The 16,514-nt window shown below is 39.9% G+C and overlaps 1 long non-coding RNA gene across 1 annotated transcript in view; it reads right to left on the bottom strand.

Annotated features, from left to right (window-relative positions):
* Positions 1-16,514, bottom strand: part of LOC116851637 — a 95,474-nt gene that overhangs the window by 78,204 nt on the left and 756 nt on the right. The window contains exon 2 of the long non-coding RNA XR_004379621.1: positions 1,585-1,718. This is a non-coding gene — a long non-coding RNA (uncharacterized LOC116851637). The remainder of the gene's footprint in view (positions 1-1,584; positions 1,719-16,514) is intronic.

The raw sequence follows: 16,514 nt of genomic DNA, 5'->3' as shown, positions 1-16,514 counted from the left end.
ATATATATATATATATATATATATATATATATATATATATGTAAGCGTTCCAGTTCGGAATACAGTTCTCCTTAATCGAGATTCATCTTGGGAAATACCTCTAATCATATTTAACTTTCACGAGAACGTTTTCATGTGTAATACTTGTCAGGGACTAAAAAGTTATCCGTAATTTTTGGGATGAGTTTGTAAACTCCCTATCTTGGTCAACGAGAGAATTCGTTTTCCAATGAGAGAATACTCTCATTGGACAAGAAGGATGAGTGCACAAACTCACTCTAAAAATTTTTAGTCCTTGACTGTAAATACGAATATGTAGATGCATTGTGCATAGTTGAGATTTTCGATTGATGCTGGGAAAAAGCTATTTCGACGCAGTGTATCCGGGTATATTGGCACTTTCACCTTACGGCCACAAGTCGCGGCGAAGTCGCCATTACAACAGCGTCAATTTTAATCGTAATCGCGAATACAACGTTATCGATATTTGTTCTTTTCCTTTTTCTCGAGATCTCGGAAAGATCTCATCGCGCTCTTGTTAAAATTCCTCCTAATTGTAAGTCCAACGTACAAAGAGCGTTTTATCTCTCCGCAATTTATCTTCTTCCGTAATCTTATCGCTCATACACGCGGTGCACGGCATTCTTTCCTCAAAAATCTCCGAGCGTGACGAACTCTTTTATAACATCGGCGTACTATATATGGACAGAAAAGATCTCGACGGCAGATCTTCTCCCCACTCTTCGCGCACTTGTATATCATATTAATGAAAAAATTTGTGAAGAGGAAAGGTATCGCCGAAAATACACACGTATGTACATACGTCTCCTTTCAGTTGCATTCGGCTTGTGTCTAATTTACATTTTGCTTTGTGGAAAGGGGAAAGAAAAGAAAAGAGAAAGCAAGAGAAACTCCGATACTGTTTTATCTCGTACCTTATTTTAAGATTATTGGACAACACCCACTTCGTACTCGGATGAAATTTTTAGTAACGCTGCGTCTCGCGCAAAAATAAATGAAAAAGGGGAGCCTTCTCTTCGCGCTAGACGTTCCACTTTCTTCTCGTTTCGCTACCGTAACAACGAGCCGCCCCCGCCCTCTTCGCCGGTCTCCAATTCGGAGGGCAGGTAATTCGGTTCTCGTCCGCCTCCGTGCATCCCCAACCGAACATTTGAATACGGACGAGCTCCGGGCGACGTGGTAGGAAAACGAGAGGCAGAGGGAACGATGAAAGAAGGCTCGAAGGGTGAAGGGAGATGAAACGAAGTAGGCTGGGGGTGGGTCGCAACCCTGCCATCCACGTTTCTCCGACGAAATGACCTTCGCCGGTAAAAAGACGTGCCGGGACTGTCATCGTCTTCGTCGGCTTACGAGCAGTCGCCGTAACTCCCGAAACTTCTCCGCGCCGAGTGAAAGCGCGGGATACGCGGGCGGTGAGTGAAGACGAAGGAGGATGAGGACCATGACGACGAGTCTGGGGACGAAAGAGACGCGAAGACGCGGAGACACGGGCCCGTTGAGATTCGAGGATTTACCCGCGGAATAAAATCCGATACAGCCTCGTGAATATGTTGTCTTACTTACGGAGCGCTCGGTCTCCCATGGGCAACGACGCGATCTCTTCAGGACGCCGTCATACGAGGTGCGTGCGTGCGTATATACGTATGTACGTACTCCACCAGCAAATTATCAGTCACGTCGTGGTCCCCTCGTCATCCCTGCAATTGCAAAGTTACACTGGTTTCACAATCCATCTAGGAATTTTGATTAGATACGCCTCATATTGTACAGAGAACTATCTGAGTACTTGGTGTGACGTATTTGATAAAAGTATGATTAGAATTGAATAAGGAAGACTTTCGTATGCTCATCATGGGTTGGACCCATTATAGATCCATATTAGAATCCGAATATCAACTAGAAATTTTAATCAAGGTACATTTGATATTGTACAAGAACCTAACTGAATGATCATAAGGTAATCCTAAGGTATCTGATGAGGGTATGGTGAGAATTGAATAAAGAAGACTTTCGTAAGGTTATGATGATTACATCTATTATATAGGTCTTAGGTATATTAGAATAAGACCATCATTGAGATTTTAATGTATTAATTTAATGTATTATTTTATAAAGTTACATTGATCGGGTCTTCTTCGGGATTCTACTCATTCTCTTTATTACGGCCGGTCTCATTAGGATTCATTAGAAATCATTTGCGGCTACATTACCTTACATTATAATAACTATGATCTATACAATTTGTTTTCATGAAAATTATTTTCTATATTTCCTTTCTTTAATTTTATACGTTACCAAACATTTTTGATAAATCGTTAAGTTAAAAGGATGATTTATAAACATAGGTTACGAGTATATCGTCAGATCTTGTTAGCATCATCAATTTCTGCTTGATCGTAAATTTAAGCAACACGTGAGGCAGTAAAGGTATGTGACCGTTTACAGGATGGTGGGATATTTAAATAAGGGAATTGCGGAGGAAACATCCGGTAAAAAGATCATACGTTAGTAGTAAAATGTCAGGTTTTCCTTTAATTTAATTAAACAAAATGATCGTTTATTTGGCACACAAAATAATTCTTTTTTCTATGTGAGGATCTGGCTGAGAGATCTGATGATGAATTCTTTATAAGATTATGATTACTATACGATTGCGTTACGTGACTTACTAAGATCGAATGGCATTATCTTGTGCAAACCTGATAACTGATTGGGATGAACCTTACCAGGACCATAAATTTCTAATCGGGAATGATCAAACGACGTCGAACTAAATGTCCGTATAATTCGATGGATCGCGTGAAGAAAGATGGAGAGCAAATGGAGGGTAGACGAGCGCTTGTTTGAAAGGTAAGGACACCGGGCGACATGGCGTTCCTTACGATAAATTCTGATGTGCCGGTGATAATTACTTTTATGATTACTTCGCGAGATTAACCTCGGTTATTAGACGAAACGAGCGTTTTCACAAGGCTCGTCGCCGTGACTCGCCAAGGCGCGCCTTTCGTTTACGCGCCGTAAAGTTTGCGAGGATCACGCGCACAAAATATCAGGCGTCTGAGTAAGATAAAATGGCAATTAACATTAACTTGAGCAACGTGTCTCGCGAAGGGTAATAAAGATACCGGCGGGCCGCGTATCTGCGCCAACATCAGCGCGACCTTATCGCCGCTCTTGCGCATTGGCGTAACCAACGCATTGGCGAGTTCGCGTCAACTCCGCGCCTAAGTCGTTATTATTATCTCACACCGTCAACGTGCCGTAGCCAAGGTCAGTAATACAGTCTGTGTAATGGCGGATATTGATATTCGCAAAATAACGGTATGACGCCATGCATTGTCCCGAAAATAAATGTACCGAAAAGCGGAGTGATTTCCTGAGAAGTCACACTCAGAGAAAAAAGCATGTAATTAACACATTAATTCATGCATAATTAGACATACGTACAGGTATATGATCGTGCGTAATTATCCGCCAATCTTCTTTAATTAATAACTTGAAAATCTACGTGATTATTTGCGAAATAGCAAAAGACTTTTTTGTTCAATTTGACTTAGTTTACAAACACGCAATTTCAGGCGTCGCTATTATAGCTAATCTACCCTATCACGCGTAATCATTTGCCAATCTTCTTTAATTAATTTCTCAAAATTTTACTTCATTGTTTATAAAATGGTAAAGAAATTTGGTGTTTAGTTTGACCTAATCTACACGTGGTATGGGACGCTTTACGTTAGACACCACAACTGCAGAACATTAATAATTAATAACATACAGAACTCGTATAGTTGTCATCTATATAGTTACCATTATCATGTCTTTTTCTCTGAAAAATGTTTAATACTGAAATTCAAAGAGACAATTTTCGAAATACGTTTTTTTTATATTTTTGAAAATATTGTCTTGTTGTACAGATATTGTCTCATTCTTATTTATACATTAATATCTACACATTTAAATGTAGCAAGAGTATATCTAAATGGATAGATATTAATATATTATAACAGAAATTGTTTTATTCTCTAAATTTCTTGGAGTGAAATCTCATTCAAAACGAATAAAAAGTAGCAGTATTTTACTGGGAGCGATAGTGAAGATATTGCCACTTGAAATCGCAAGAATAAATGTTTCATTCAAATTTAAAGTAAATTCTGACTCCATATAAGAGAATGCTTTAATGGATTAGAGTGAAGATGTTCTTGTGACAGTAGAGTACACTCGTGGACAGGAAAGTTATCCGCAATGGAATTATCTCATTAGACAAGACAAAGAGTTCATAAATTCACTCCAAAAATAACAGGCAATTTTTTTACCCACAGAATATACACCAAATTCACTCTTGAATCTCGAGTCAAAATATTCACTGAACAATTCAGAGAATTCACTTTATATAAGTGAAACGTCGCTCCTCAAGTGACTCGGTGGTCACGTTATTTTTCAAGTAAAACTTTACTCTCCAAGAAATTTAGACAGCAGTTTTTGAGTTTCGATATTTTTTAGGATGATGTAGTTCTCGGTGTATGTAATGCTTTCCTAAATAGCGATTTTAACAGAAAAAAACGATGATCCACTCGAATCAATTCAATCGTTTTGCCGGACGTTTATATCGATGAAAATACTGACGCGCTGAGACGGCTCGCGAGATATTCGTATATTATACACTTTTTGCGAGGCCTACTTAAGATATTAAGCTGAAGTTACTTGTAAAAAGATTCGACTCCAAGTTTGGCAAGCTCTGCGCACGACACGGTCGTTTTATTCTTCCCCTTTCTCCTACTTACCGTGCGGTCCTTTATGCAAACTATTGCACGCTACTATATCTCGCGTATACCGTATAGAGTGGATCTTGGGTACCGCGTTATTTATTGCCGGTACGCGCGAGCTACCGCCGCGACGGTGGTGTCGAATCAAGCGAACCGTGCTCGGTGTACGGCTTACTTTCAAAGTTGCCTCGACCGGCTCGTCCCGGTAACAAGAAACTCATTAGTGTAAAAATAATGTGTTCTGTATTTTAATGAGCCGAGTGGACGGCTTTCTCGACGACTAATCTTCGTTGTATAGAATACTGTTATCCAATTTAGGGAATTAATGTTTTGCAAGGTGCCTTTGCATAGCAAAATATTCACCGATAATCTTCCGACAATCAGAAATACAAGAGGAAAAATTCCAATAGATTATTGCATGGGTGTTACAGCGACGGATTTTTCTGAAAGATAAAATTCCATGCAATTTTATCACGATACGCTGACGAGTGACAAGTGTGATGGAGGTGCACATATGCACATAGCATGATTATCGTTCAAAAGCGAGCAAGAATCTATCCAAAGAGCGATTAGAACACTCTGCTAAATTATTTATTCGCCCTGTTGCAATTACCGTAACATCTGGAAGCCGATCGGCCCATTTGGCAGAGCCGATTGTCTTGGCGCGTAGCAATCAGCCAGAGTGCGAAACGTTGTACATACGTATGCACGCTGCCATAAAGTCGAGCTGAAAACTCGCATTTTCTTCTGAGTAAGATCTCAACAACCCATGGATGCCTCTAGTGATTAAATGAATACGATATAACATCCCATTTGTAAAGAATTAATGCCTTATTATTAAATTCGAGTATGCGAATATAATTAGTACAGAAAAGTACTACGTTCAAGTAAGTGTTACTTATTTCAAGTAGCGTTCTTATTTCATAAATTTATATATCCGCAATCATGAGTTTACATCATAAGCATTAAATTTATTTAAAATATTTTCTAAATCCAAGTAGGTTTGACATTTCAATCAAGAGTATTAAATTAAAACTTGATTTATAATTTAAAACTTGATTAAAATTCGATTTGCTTACTGCATAGATTTGAACCAACTTTTTTTCGACAAAATTTTTCGACAATATTGTTGTAAGAAAAATAAATTCTTCTTTTGAATGTATGACGAACTTTTCTAAAATTGTGATGATGAACTAATTTTAAAAATATTATCAAGAATATACTCTGTTGAAGATAACCATTATTTAAAAGAGGGAAAGTAAACTTAGTAATCGCTTTTGCTAGCAGTAAAATGATATTTTTCTGTGTGCAGAAGTCATAAAAATTACAACCGTCATTAGTAACTATAGAAATGACGACCGTGAAATACATTCGAGAGAAAAAAATCTGAAAGAAAGAAAGATAGAGAGAAAGAGGGAGAGAAAGGAAAAGAGAGAAAGAGAAAATTAACAATGAAATAGGAAAATGTTTTTCATTTCTCTGAAAATAAGTTAATATATTTCTTATTTTTTTCAAATATAATATATAAAGATTCAAATAATTTAAAAATTCAAATAAAAAAAGAATATATTTTTCATCTCTTTAAAATTATTCAGTTGTTAAATTAGTCTGGCAGTATTTTAATGATCGACTACTTAGAGAGAATAGAGGGGAGGACAATAGCAAATCTCAATTGTCAAAAAGACTTTCTCCAAGTACACGGAAAATAGCTTATTGATGTGCGCGTGTGCGTGTGTCTGTGATTACGTTAACGGCTTGGACTGCTAGTAAGTGTTCGTACAGCACGCCTATAAAGTTGGTGCGTCGCGGAGTCCATGCATAGATGCATATAAGGATCAGCGAGGTACTACATAATGCATCACCGCGATTCTCTCCTCCCCCTCCGTGTGTCTATCCGGCGTATACGGCATCGACTAACGTGTTTCAAATGGAGCCCTTTGTGGCTGCGCCGTCGGCCAAGATTGAATATAAACGCGAGAATAAGAAGCCATTTTATCACGCTTCCCGTTGAGCTTTTACTCTAGTGAAATTGAGGGCTTAGGGCGGGGGCTTAGAGAATTGGGAGAATTCTTCCTCGGCTTCGTTTGCCGCGAAAATGAAATGACGTTGCCTCGTCGGGGAGAGAAGCGCTCCTGCTCGCGTTTAATTCTTATGGTAATCGTTAGCCGCGCTTCCGAATATTCCAACCCAACCGGTGTTACTTCGGTAACGAGACCGGAGCACGCTCCGCGAGTCTCCAGCGATAGAACGCGATTTAAAAAATTTGCCGGGGCATTTAACAAGGAAACGCACCGGGGAAATTGAGGCAGACGGTCCGTGACGTGCAGATCGAAGCGAATGGCTCAAATGGTAAAGTAAATACATTTGAAATAATCTCAATTATTCCTCATTTGTGGATCTCATTCCAATAAGATTCAAAGGTAAGCATCCCTTCACGAAATGTCCGACGCGTTTGTAAAATATTACCCGGCCGTTTGCTGGGTATTAACTCAGTATGCCATAGCGCGAATTTCGTCCCGGTGGCGAAATAAGAGAGAGGAGCAGCCGTCAGGATAAAAAGAACGTGCATTCGACGAGCACGCACGAAACGGTGTCGTTAAATGCGACTGACGCATCATGATTCAACGTTCTGTCGTGGAAGAGGATTCGAAACGGAGAGCCTGCACCTGCAGGGCACTTTGAAGTAAGGTAGGTAATCCCTGCTCGCACGACGGCGACTAAGCCTCCATGATTTAGAAGCTCTTGGAGTATTTTAAGAGTCCCCTTTGCTCTGCAACCCCCGAAAACAGCCGCACGTACGAGCGCGCTTCGGCCTGTGTTTAGAAATGCGACACTGTCCACCGTCGTCCTGTCTAGCCTAATCTTTCCATAGTTATACTCTCGCTTTGTCGTACTCGGTGCATCTATGTGCTACGCGACGGCATAGTTCTAATTTCTGGTGCGAAGACAAACTGGTCGTCTGGAAAGCGAAGATCGGGAACGTGCTACAAATTAAACCTCAGCAGCATCTATTTCTCAACAGCATCTGTTCAGAAATAAAAACGAAGCTTGTTGGAAATGATACTTGATTAATTTCCCGAAACACCAAATCGACACTTCGTTGGCCAATTTCTATAATCCTACTTTCACAACATTGAAAAGCAAAATACAATTAAGCCGCTTCGTAAATACTCATATCTTGAAAGAAATTTTCACGATTATTTCTCATCGTGTTAATTAACGTGTGACAAAATCGATCTTCGTCTCTACGTTCCAATCCGTTTGAACGGACTGGTTTGTCGGTGGATAAGGGTGGCGTGCAATTACCTCGCGGGAGAACAATAATAAAGTTTACTCGCGGAGCAAGGACGAAAGCAAAGTGTTCCTCAGCATGTAGCTGTACGCCAAATACGACCTGCCATAGAAAGAGGAGAGGGGGGAGTAGTACTAGCAAAGAAGAACGAAGGGGGTTGTCAGGATATCGCGAGGAGAAACGGGGGAAGCCTCTGGCCATCCTCTGGCAATGGCCCTCTTCAGCGACGTACCTCGAGAGCAGGCTAACCTCCTGGGCCACCACCTTTTCCAACCTACCAGCCACCCTCCGCCCTTCCCTTCTCGCTCGTTGAATCTAATTACACCCGCCAAGACCCACCCGCCTCAGAGAGCGAGTGGAAACCTCACGGGAAGTGCAACAGAGACGAAGGGAGCGAGTAGGAGGACTGGAACGAGTGAGAGAGAAAGAGAGAGAGAGAAAGATGGGACCTAGGAGATAGGGAGTAATGGAGAAAGACGGAGGGAAGGAAGAGGGAGAGACAGAGAGAGTGAGAGAGAAAGAGGGAGAGAGAGAGAGAAGCGAAGAGAGGGTGAGCGTGGAGAAGCAGAGCGTTGCCAGGCGACGGGAGCCATCTTGGAGGGTTGCAGCCACTAATGGCCTAATGAATTTAATGGAGGCTCCCCGATATAGAGTAGCAGGAGAGAACCGAGGTGGAGAATAACGGAGGCGAAAGAAGGGAAAAAGAAGAGACCGGGTGTAGAAAGAGAAGGTGCGAGTCGACGTCGTCGCGGGTGACGACGTTTTCTACGCTTCTAATTCTCCCCGGTGTCGGTGAACACCAAAAGCAACGGATGAAGAGAGACGGGAAGGAAGAACATCGGCGGAAATACGGAGTAGGAAAAGATGGAGGAAAGAAAATCGCCGGTTCTCCGAGGTTGCGACGCGGGTGGTGGCATATTAACCAAGCATAGCATCCAAAAGGCCGAGGATGGTCTACCTCTCGGATTTTCGTAATTAAGTAAAGAATGAGCGTCTATCGTATAGGGAAAAACGATTTACATCCTGCCATCCATTCGCGAAGGTCGAGGATAATGAATAAGATAAAAATCGAGGAAAAAGCATTTTGCATTTGTATTGGAAGAGAACCGTGTAGAAATTTTTGTAATGAATTTTTAACATTCCCGTATCTTAATTTAACATATTGTCGTTATATTATTTTTATTTTGTTCGTTCTGCGCCATATCTATCATTTCTAAGTTGTTAAAATAACACGATAGTGTCTAAGTGTTACACTTTTTTTGTTAATTTTCGATTTAATAATATTGTGTTATTAATAATATTGTGTTATTTGTTTACATTCTTGTATTAAATTGACGCAAAAATTGCGGGTAAATTGGGTAATATATATTACCCAATATATATATTGCGGGTAATATATAAAATGTATTAAGTTTAATGCAATATTTTTTAAAGTGTGACGAATTCTGGGAACAGACACGAATAAGGAATGACAAATTTGTTGACATAAATTTTTCGAATATAACAGCAATTAAAATAAAAGTGTCAATGCCCGGATACAAATATAATTTTGAGCATATATGTTGTTTTGGCTTTTAATACAAATATTGAAATTCTTGATATAATATATATATATATTTTTTTTATATTGAAAGTTTAAATACTCGTATTTAAAAAGGCTAAAACAGAATAAGAATGTCCAGGATTAAGTACGTGTCCAGATATTGGTAGTTTTATATATACTTTACTTTTCTATCTTACGTAATTTTGTAAAGTATATAATTATATGCAGTAAGTGAGTCAGCTCTAACGTTAGATTCTGAAATATCACAATTTTTTTATACGAAAAAAGAAAATGTGTAAGGAATAAATTGTGATTTGTGAAGGATAAATGTTGCGGTCATCCTTCTTGTTACACGATTTATTCCTTACGCCTCCAATATAAAGAACGACAGAGATATTTAAGCTTTTTACACTAAAAGAATTATCCGATTAAAAATTAACAAACGGATATTCAATTTTTACATCCGATTAAATTTATTATTTGGATACTTCCGATCATATTGAAATTTTATCACATAAACCGATAAAACCGATTATAAATCGATATTTTCATCGTATGTTTCTCAATCGGATACAAAAATTCATCGATATTTTGATCGGAAATATCCGTTTGTTAATTTCTTATCGAATAATTTCTCTCAGTGTAGGACATCGATGTCTTCCGACTTGAAATATATAATGTCGTATGGAGTCCTGTAAAGCCAGTTTCCGTCGCGAAGAAAATTCGAGAGATTCAAGATTGATCGCCGCGTGCTTCACTCGCGCGTGCGCGTGATGCATCGCGATGCGACGGTAAAGAGAGTGATTCCGGTGTTAAGAAGGAAAGATATAGGCCTCGTTTACAGCAACGACGAGAACGTCGTTTACCGGTACGTGCGTAGCGAACGATCCGAGAAGGCGAAAAAGTAATAACGGTTACAGGTGGCTTTTAAAGCTCCCTCCCGACTAGCCCGCCCTACGCCGCGGAGGTTTAACTTCGTTAATTATTTCTAATTTTATCCGGCCTGCGCGCTTCGACACTAACAAGCGAGAAGTCGACAAATTAGCGAACGCGCTTGCGATTGTATATATTACGTTTGACATCGAACAAACTCTTCGTGCATCCTTCTTTGCAATATTGTGCACAATTATGCACCAATCCTCCAATTGATAAGTAAAAATCTACATAGTCATTTGCAAAATGGTAGAGACTTCTTTGTTCAGTTTAGCCTATGTTTAGCAATGTGCAAGCATACGACAGTAGACGTCGCCATCGCAGCTCATCTACCGTATATCGCGCGTGATCGTTCACCAAATCTTCCTTAATTAATAACTCAAAATGTTACGTGGCTGTTTGCGAAATGGTGGAGGAATTTTGTGTTCAGTTTGATGAGCTGCACATGTACACCATAGTTGCATAACGAATTATGGGACACCCTGTGTACGCCTACGGTACTCTGAGAGTTAATGAGATCGAACGAACGTAATACGACATTTGTGAAGCGTCTCGTGGCAATAATTCGACAACGAAAAGAAAATTGACAAGGCGACTGCCTCCTAACGACGGAGACAGAGCGGAGAACGCGAAGCGCGTAAGTGCTGTGTAAACACACGTCGACGTAATTGAAGCGGCACGAAAAAAAGCGCGGCGATTCCCGCCGTTCTTCTATCTGTGTCGACGTGGCGTAGGTTACAGCCGTAGTTATATACGTTTCCTATCTTTACAATAATCTCATATCGTACACGTCGGTTATCAGCGTGTAAACAACCCTTTCGAGGGGACCACGCGCGCACGTGTTTCACTCGAGATTTATCTGATTCGTGCAGTGCGTATGCGTGCTGCGCGCTCGTGAACGCGCCGAGGCTCGTCTTTATTGCCGCTTTGATCGAGCTTACTTTGCAGCCGCGACGTTGCGGGCCTCAATCAGCATAATTGCAACACGGCAACAGTATAATCATTGTGGAATCATTAAAAGTAATAGCATTTAATGATGGTATACTTCGCATCATTATTGATAAACATCTCTCACACAAATATAGTTATGACATTGCTGCAAGTCTGCTTTCCACGAGTCATAAGTATAAGAATATATGTCATAAATGAAAAATCAGGATGTTTAAAGTAAAATCCAAAAGGTCATTTTGAGACAGAGTTTGATGCTAGATTTTGGAAACTCGATACAAAATTCGATTATGTAAGAAAGTAGACTCGGTCTTGGATTTAAGTCGTATCGAGTATCATTTCCAAACCGTTGCAAACATGGTGGGCAAAAATGAGACGCGCTATCGAGACGAGAGGATCGGTCCGCACGTTTACCGTGTTAGAAATGAATGAAGGAGCCGGCACCCAAGGAAAATGGGGCGACGGGTAGTCCCGGGTAACCTCGAGCAGATGAGATAGGATTGAATGGACGTCGCGAAGGCGCAGGATAAGGTGGCGAGCGGGAATAGAGTGGCGCGGGGCCGGTAGTGAGAAAAGAAGGAAAATGTGATGGAAGTAGAATCGAGCATGGAGAACAAGAGAGAGAGAGAGAGAGAAAGGAGAGACGGTAAATGAGTAGACAATGAGAAGAGAAAGAGAGAGAGAAAGAAAGAGAGAAAGAGAGAGTGAGAGAAGCATGGGGGAATACACGAGCGACGAGACGAGACCGGATGAGATGAGATGATAGTGTTGCATGTAGCGCGTGCGCGTACCGACTCAATAAACATCCGTGGAAGCTTCGGTAAGACCCGGGCCGCGCTCTGGATTACCGGCGCTACTTTCCTTTATTTTTCCGGATGCAATGCCCACACCCCTTTCACTCTCTTTCTCTCATCCCCACCTCTCTCTTTCTCTCTCTTCTCCCTTTTCCTTCTGTCGTCTTCGTCGCGTTTCTTCTATGATTGTCTTTTACCCGCCCGTCATCGTCCTATGTTTCTCTCTTTCACCTGTGCACCATATTACCAGTTCTCTTTTCTGTTCATATACGCCGCTGCATTTTCCCCTTCTCTCTCTCTCTCTCTCTATTTTTTTTTGTCTCTTTCTCTTTTTCTCTTCTTTCTTCCTTTTTTTCTTTCACTTTCGACCTATCTCCACTCGCGATTCCCTACTTTTTAACGGAACGAACGGAGACCCGTCACTTCCCCTCTCCAAGTTGTTACCCACTCGACTGAAATGGAAACTGTTCCGGTGTCCTATTCCCGGCTCCCGTCCTCGCGAAACCAAGCTTTCGGGTAATCCACTGATTTGTCCAGTAATCACGAGTTACCGTCGATTTGATACCGTCGGGGGGTCGCCAAATCGCAAGTCGCCAGTCTCAAAACGCCAACGTCGCGTTACTAAATAGCCGCGGACGCTTGTATGTCTAACAGTTACATGTAGTGTAGGCAGTTAAGAGCTTCATGGCGTTTAATGAAAATACTTAACAAAGAAAATCCTAATATAAATATCCATCTTGATGTCTTGTCATACATATATTTTATTATGTTAGAAATTTAAATCTTCGTATATTTAAAGACTAAAATAATAAGAATATCCAGGATCAGGCACGTTTCCGGGCATTGGTGCTTTTACCTCACACTTAAAATATCATGCAAAGTGACATTCACAGTAAATTTTCCAATTATGATCCTACTTCACATTGATTCTGAACCTCTCATCGTTACAATATTTAATATTCGGCATTAATCCCCCTTAAAGTACTAATTCGATGAAAAAGTTTAGAGAATTGAACTCAGTGAATTTGGGGCGACGTCTCGTTGAAGTCCGTGATATTAATCGCGAAATGTATATAGGTGCGCGCGCTAGGTGGGGCGATTTCCCTTCGGCGCGCGAAGCCGATAATCGATGAATCGAACCGCGTTTAATCATTCTTTCGAGCAGCGAGCGAGCGAGCGCAGGCGGTTTTTAGCGCGAGCGACGCCCGCCGGGCGAAAGACAACGAAGAGTGCCGCCTAAAACCGATAATTGGCGACCGAGATTAACGTTTCTGTTGTCTCTGACGACGGAATAATGTGTACACTCGTACCGGGCCGCTCGCTCTGCCATCGGCTCTGCCGTGTGACTGCCATTAAAATCTCGGAAAGCAGCGAGAGCGAAGCACCGAGAGCGGCCGAGCTCCCGGCAGATAGGTACATAAAACCGCTTTTACGGTGGAGAGATTAGCCGGCGGATTTCGGCGCGATCGCGGCGATTACGCGCCTTATAATATTTTAGTACTGACGATTAAAGGATTGGCTTCGCAGCTGATTCGAGGCGCCTTTTTGCGGTGTACCCCGCAAGCGCCGAGCGATCGTGACTGACGTTCGATGCGAGCTGTCAAGATGATTCGAATCGGATTTTGAGTTATCGTGAATAACAGATGAAGACGCGAGTCGCCTGATGCTTGAAAACAGACAATAATTGGTTTGAAATGTACGAAGCGCCAGATATTATCCGTCAGAGACCAGATTGAAGCTCTACTTTGTTGCCGCTTTCCGTTGTTTGTCTACATTCGTTGTATGTAGAGAATAAGAATGCTTATAATAATGGACAAATATTCAAATATTTGTAAACTCCATAATTAACAGTCAAAGAATACGAGAAATTAGGCCTATGAGAGCCAAGAGCTGTATTGATGTGCGGGTAAATTAATTAATATTCGGTATTAGTAGCTTACAATTATATTAATCGAGATGCCACATCATAGAATTAGACGAGCTCTCATTAATAATGGTCAATGACGACGAAAAAAATAGAAAATAGATATAAGCGATAGGTCAATGCCAAAATTTAAGGTTTTACATTCTAAGTAAAATAAATTTCAAATGAGATAAATTCTGGAAATAGGATGTCTTAAATAGATATCATAATTCCGATAAGGAGTTTATTCACCAAGTGTATATTTTCAGAACGTCTAAAGAACGTATTTTTAGTGGTGTATCAAGGGGAAAATCTACAAAATAGGTTTCTTATCGAATAAAATAGGTTTTTATGTATTTATTTTACCACCTAAATAATCAATGTTAATTTCATGATATTATCTTGCCACATTTCACTCAGTACAATGCTAAAACATAAAACAACTGTTTTCTGACCTATACTTGATCATTGCGTAATAAGGGTGCATTGAATACTATTCTTTTTCTACGCCGCGTTCTCTAATATGTAACATTTATCAAAGTAAATCTTTTTATTTAGGTGGAGTACAATTCTCACAAATTTGTACTGGAATAATACTGAAATTACTTACAGTGAGTGTAAAAAGTATTCGTACACCAGAGATTGTCGTGACAAAAGCTTGGTGTACGAATACTTTTTACATTCACTATATCTTCTATTACATAAGATTGTATGTGCGAAATGCGATATTAAATTTCTCATGAACAGTGCAGGAAAACTGCATAAGACTTTAACTATGAATGTATTTTTCTGCAACAAATGTTTGGTTAAATTTTTGTATAATTTTCAGCATTTTGATTAAAATAAATAAACTCCTTACATCTACTTGCGCAATAACCGTCATAAAAAGATTAATTATTTATTTTGTTATATCACGGCTATCGATTTACGTTATTACTTGATTTTCCTTCATTACTCAAAAGGGTACAAAAAGGAGTACGAAACAAGATGGAAAATGATAGATGCTGATAAGGCTGCCTTAGGGAAATATCGCCGTTCTCGGCAGCTAATAAAAAGCGCGAGCAAAAGTGCTCGAACGCGAAGCAAGGATGTTCATGATGATGAGTGGTGAAGGAGGCGTAAAGAAGCGGAGGAATAGGTACCCGAGAATGTGAAGTAGGGTGATTTTGCCGAGGCCTCTAAGCGGCGGGATTAAGTGCTACGTAAATTCTACCACCGGCGCGCTCTCCTCATGCACTCTTTCTTTCTTTCTCGTACGGATAAAGAATCGCCGTTGCTCGGTTAGACGCATCGTCGGCGGAGGAAAAGTGAAAGTCCGCTCGTGGACGCAAAAGGATTGCAGACGGGATTATAGGACTCACGGTAAGGCGGAAGGAGATACTTCGCGCCACTGACTTTTCCGTCAGGTCGTTACTTTATCGTAATGAACAAGGCATTGTTAATTATGAAAATTGTTACTCGCTCCGTCGCGACAGTCTCTGTCGCAAAATGATAACAGTCGTCACTTCATTCAGGACAATTTATAAAAAGAGAGTTGGGGAATATAGATGTATACGTGATAATACTCGCGGAAATAAACGAAACTCGTTTCGTCTGATGCAGGTTGAAAGACTCATCTTTCTAGAGATGGAAATATATATAATTTTATATATGTGATAACATATATATAACTCTTGTCTTATATAAATGTAGAAAACAAAAGAAAAAATACATAACATTATATAAATAATAAAGATACTGTGGCGAAAATGAAGGAATTCCTGCCACTCTCTATATATTCAATGACACTCTCATTAAAGTCGACTGATTAAGTATAGCAATACTTTTCCCGATGAGTTTTTGTAACTCATTCCGTATCCAACTTATCTCTTGAGAATTACCAAAAAAATAAATTCTCCTATTGGACACAAGATACGTTACGAAACTCATCAAGTAAAAGTGTTGCAACCTTTAATCAGCCGACTGTACACTTTTCCGGAATTATGGAAGAATGTAGTGAGAGTGCTACTAAATATACGAAGAATGTTTTTTTTCGCTAAGATATAATAATCAAAATCAAAATTAGACACATTGCATGGCGATACAGTTAATCTATACTTCAAGAAGATATATAAAAATAATGGCAAATCTGTACATGTGTATGCAAGTGCACGCGTGTGCGTTTCTTTCCGTAATATATCAGAAATATATTGGGTGTGTAATAATTCCAAATTTTTCAGATAAAATAAAACGACTATATTTTTAAATACTTATAATTTTATGAAACAATATATATATATATATATATATATATATATATATATATATATATATATAT

Source organism: Odontomachus brunneus, unplaced genomic scaffold (genome assembly GCF_010583005.1).
Source record: "Odontomachus brunneus isolate Ranch 3 - 2012 unplaced genomic scaffold, Obru_v1 Obru_scaffold_183, whole genome shotgun sequence".
Taxonomy (NCBI): domain Eukaryota; kingdom Metazoa; phylum Arthropoda; class Insecta; order Hymenoptera; family Formicidae; genus Odontomachus; species Odontomachus brunneus.
Note: the sequence above shows the minus strand (reverse complement) of the source record. Positions and strands in the feature narration are given on the sequence as shown.